We start from the raw sequence: 5171 nt of genomic DNA on the forward strand, positions 1-5171 counted from the left end.
CACTCGCGCCAGTCCCTTCCCCTCGCCCACTTCGCCTTCTCCCTCTCCCCACCAGATCCCCCCTCGAGCTCTCTCCCTCTCCACCGAGCGCATCCGTCGCTGCTCGCCGTCGCAGCCGCGGCCACTGGCGTCGTTCTGCCCTTACAAGGTGCCCGAGGACTCCGCCGGTCTCTGCATCATCGCCCGGCGCTGCTCGCTGGAGCTAGCAAGCCCCGCAACGCCTGATCCCCTTCTTCTTCCTCCCCGGGTCGTCGGACGCCGCCGTCGTCGATTCGCCCTTCCCCTGCGCTCCTAAACTTCCAAGGGCCATCGGCGTGCCGCTCGGTTAGCCCCTCTTCCTTCCCCATCTCTCTTGGCGCTCTCGCACGCTCGCTAGCTACTTCCTCCGCAGCGCCCGAACGCACCGCCGCCTTGGCACGTCGCCGGCGTGTCTCCGTCAACCATTTGGTCATGGGCTGGTGCCCAAGCGCTCGCCGCGTTGCGTAGTACCTCCCACGCCCTTTAGTTCGCGCTTTTGCGCGCTGCTGCTGCCGTTGCGTCGATCACCCGAAAGCCACCGCCGTCCCCACTCGTCGCTGCTACCTCTTGAGCACTGCGTTGGTTTTTCCTTGAAGAGGAAAGGGTGATGCAGCAAAGTAGCGTAAGTATTTCCCTCAATTTTTGAGAACTAAGGTATCAATCCAGTAGGAGGCCATGCACGAGTCCCTCGCACCTACACAAACAAATAAATCCTCGCAACCAACGCAATAAAGGGGTTGTCAATCCCTTCACGGTCACTTATGAGAGTGAGATCTGATAGATATGATAAGATAATATTTTTGGTATTTTTATGATAAAGATGCAAAGTAAAATAAAAGGCAATGAAAATAGCTAAGTGTTGGAAGATTAATATGATGGAAAATAGACCCGGGGGCCATAGGTTTCACTAGTGGCTTCTCTCAAGAGCATAAGTATTACGGTGGGTGAACAAATTACTGTTGAGCAATTGACAGAATTGAGCATAGTTATGAGAATATCTAGGTATGATCATGTATATAGGCATCACGTCCGAGACAAGTAGACCGACTCCTGCCTGCATCTACTACTATTACTCCACACATCGACCGCTATCCAGCATGCATCTAGAGTATTAAGTTCATAAGAATAGAGTAACGCTTTAAGTAAGATGACATGATGTAGAGGGATAAACTCATGCAATATGATATAAACCCCATCTTGTTATCCTCGATGGCAACAATACAATACGTGCCTTGCTGCCCCTACTGTCACTGGGAAAGGACACCGCAAGATTGAACCCAAAGCTAAGCACTTCTCCCATTGCAAGAAAGATTAATCTAGTAGGCCAAACCAAACTGATAATTCGAAGAGACTTGCAAAGATAACCAATCATACATAAAAGAATTCAGAGAAGATTCAAATATTGTTCATAGATAAACTTGATCGTAAACCCAGAATTCATCGGTCTCAACAAACACACCGCAAAAGAAGATTACATCAAATAGATCTCCACGAGAGAGGGGGGAACATTGTATTGAGATCCAAAAAGAGAGAAGAAGCCATCTAGCTAATAACTATGGACCCGAAGGTCTGAGGTAAACTACTCACACATCATCGGAGAGGCTATGGTGTTGATGTAGACGCCCTCCGTGATCGATGCCCCCTCCGGTGGAGCTCCAGAAAAGGCCCCAAGATGGGATCTCACGGGTACAGAAGGTTGCGGCAGTGGAATTAGGTTTTTCTCTCCGTATCTGGTAGTTTGGGGGTACGTAGGTATATATAGGAGGAAGAAGTACGTCGGTGGAGCAACATGGGGCCCACGAGGGTGGAGGGCGCGCCCCCTACCTCGTGCCCTCCTGGTTGATGGCTTGACATAGGGTCCAAGTCCTCAGGATCACGTTCGTTCTGAAAATCACGTTCCCGAAGGTTTCATTCCGTTTGGACTCCGTTTGATATTCTTTTTCTGCGAAACTCTGAAATAGGCAAAAAAACAGCAATTCTGGGCTGGGCCTCCGGTTAATAGGTTAGTCCCAAAAATAATATAAAAGTGTATAATAAAGCCCATTAATGTCCAAAATAGAATATAATATAGCATGGAACAATAAAAAATTATAGATACGTTGGAGACGTATCAGTCGCCGGCGCAGTTCCGGTCACCCCCGAGTCCAACCGACCACACCACGCAACGCGGCATCGAGTCCTCGTTCGAATGCAAAAAACCGCGTGCGATTTGGTGTCTTGTGGCGCATTTCCGAGCATCTCCGGCGATCTGCGGTCATGCGCGAGCTCGCCGGAGCTCCTCCGGCGCCGCCGCTGACCTGGCAAGCGTGGGGCCCACCCCTGTGAGGCTGACCGTGGGCCCCAGCGCCTCAGTTGACCGTGTTGACTATGGTCAACACGGGCACTGTTCACCCCCTGCCACTGACTTGTGGCTCCTTGCGCTTAATTAAGATAATTAAGTTTTCAAACTAATCTGCTAATTAGAATATTCACTGACACATGGGGCCCACACCCCTAATTAACCCTGTAAGAATAATTAATCCACTGTTCACCCACAGAGGCTCACATGTGGGTCCCTGTGGCCCCACTGGTCAGTTTGACCTGGTCAGCCGTCCTGTTGACTGTTGATGTCACAGTGATGTCATGCTGACGTAGTATTCCTTTTCTGTTAATATAAATAATTCCAGAATATGTTTTAAACTTGCAAAAATCATAGTAATTAAACCGTAACTCCGATGAAAATGTTTTCTATATGAAAGTTGCTCAGAAAAATGAGACGAATCCGAATACGCTGTTTGTACATCTGTCACATGCCCCTAGCATGCTCAACATGGAACATTCCCCCTCCATTCATCTGTCTGACATAGGTCCGGAACCGGGAAAACATTCCCGGTTGATTTCCCGCTTCACCTTTATCATGTAGCCATACGTTAGGTCACTCCCGGCACATCATATTGTCATGTTATGCTTTATGATGCTTTGTTTGCTTTATATTTATTGTTTCTTCCGCCTCTTCTCTCTGGTAGACTCCGAGACCGATGTTGCCCCTGTGATCGACTACGTCACCGATGAATGTTCTTCCTTTACAGAAGAGCTTCCAGGCGAGCCCCCCCCCCTTGATCATCCCGATATCGCCCATTCCATTCTCTCATGCTTGCATTAGATTTTGCTACTGGTATTTTTGCTCCTATTCTGATGCATAGCCTACTTTTGTAACCTGCTCATTGTACCTTACCTGCTTATCCTAAACTGCTTAGTATAGGTTGGTTAGTGATCCATCAGTGACCCCCCACCTTGTCCTTGTTGCCCCTTCATCATCGAAGACCCGATCAACGGGATCGAAGACCAGGCCCCGGCAGCGCACATCACTTTCCCCTTTTCTTGCTCGACTCTGCAGAGTTACCATCAAGTGCCGAGGGTGGAACCTCATACATCACTCCTGATGAGATCTCTGTAGTGTAGCTATTCGGTCGTGGTCATGGAGGGTGATTCCGCCTTAACCACTTCCGATACGACTCTGTCGTGCAACCCCTCAAGTGTGAACCTCGAGGGTGGTTCCTCTTACGTTCACCTTGATGATTACATCGAGTGGAATTCGTCAAGGGTGACTCCTCAGGTTTTCCCCTTGGTGTTAGACACACAGACTATGGTTACTATGACTTTACACACTGAACCATGTAGACTAAAGACGGGTCGGCCCTGAGGGGTACCCGCGCGAGCATATTTGCGAGTGATGAGGAGTCGGGTTGACCTGGAGGGTGCCCGCGAGATAATTACGAGGCGTGGCCGGGCATTCTTAGCCCTTGCCGCAAGTCCTCGAGATGGGGCGATAGGGTCACATCTTTCATGAGTCTCTGCTTGTTACCGCGCATTCCTAATCCACTACGATTTGGATATTTGATCCGAGGGGCCTCTGGCCTGATAGCACTAACCATCACGTGGGCATAGTATGGGCGTTCTGCATCGTATACATCATCCGAAGCTTAATAGACGTCAGCGACTGAGCGGCGCGCGCCGGGTTGGACTGCGTAAGCACCCGCCTTTTTGAAGGAGGTAGCTAGGTCTGCTCACCAGTCGCGTACGCAACATGCAGGAGTTCCCGGGGCGATGGCCCATGACCCCTGGGGGCATAGGTTTAGTCCGGCGTGTTGACCTCTCTATTAAGCCTAGGTCGGGTTGCGGCGTATTGTTTGGCCGAGGCCGGGCATGACCCAGGAAAGTGTGTCTGGCCGGAGTTAATCGAGCGTGGTGGGTAAGTTGGTGCACCCCTGCAGGGAAGAAAACATCTATCGATAGCCTGTCCTACGGTAACGGACACTCGGAGTTGTATCCCAATCGATATAACTAGAACTGGATGCCGAGGCACGATTTCGATATGTTGCTTCCGGAGTCGAGAAAGGATCCTGGAGCGTTGATACAACAACATAAATATGACTTATGTTATAGTACTCTACTCCCTCCTGTTGCTGCAAGATGGTGGTTTCCAGAAGATGCTAGTCTTTGATAGGACTGGCTTCTCCCCCTCTTATTCTGGCATTCTACAGTTCAGTCCACCGATTTTGCCCCTTTACACAGATACCCATGCATATGTAGTGTAGATCCTTTCTTGCGAGTACTTTGGATGAGTACTCACGGTTGCTTTTCTCCCTCTTTTCCCCCTTTCCATTCTACCTGGTTGTCGCAACCAGATGTTGGAGCCCAGGAGCCAGACGCCACCGTCGACGACGACTCCTACTACACCGGAGGTGCCTACTACTACGTGCAGGCCGTTGACGACGACCAGGAGTAGTTTAGGAGGATCCCAGGCAGGAGGCCTGCGCCTCTTTCGATTTGTATCCTAGTTTGTGTTAGCCATCTTATGGAAACTTGTTTAACTTATGTCTGTACTCAGATATGGTTGCTTCCGCTGACTCGTCTATGACCGAGCACTTGTATTCGAGCCCTCGAGGCCCCTGGCTTGTATTATGATGCTTGTATGACTTATTTATGTTTTTAGAGTTGTGTTGAGATATCTTCCCGTGAGTCCCTGATCTTGATTGTACACGTTTGCATGCATGATTAGTGTACGATTGAAACGGGGGCATCACAAACTATGGTCCTCGCTATCGCTCGACATGGCTGCGGAACGTATAACCTCGAGAAAGCGAGATTGCAGAGTGTGTGCAAGTGTGTAG

Source organism: Aegilops tauschii, chromosome 3, assembly GCF_002575655.3.
Source record: "Aegilops tauschii subsp. strangulata cultivar AL8/78 chromosome 3, Aet v6.0, whole genome shotgun sequence".
NCBI lineage: Eukaryota > Viridiplantae > Streptophyta > Magnoliopsida > Poales > Poaceae > Aegilops > Aegilops tauschii.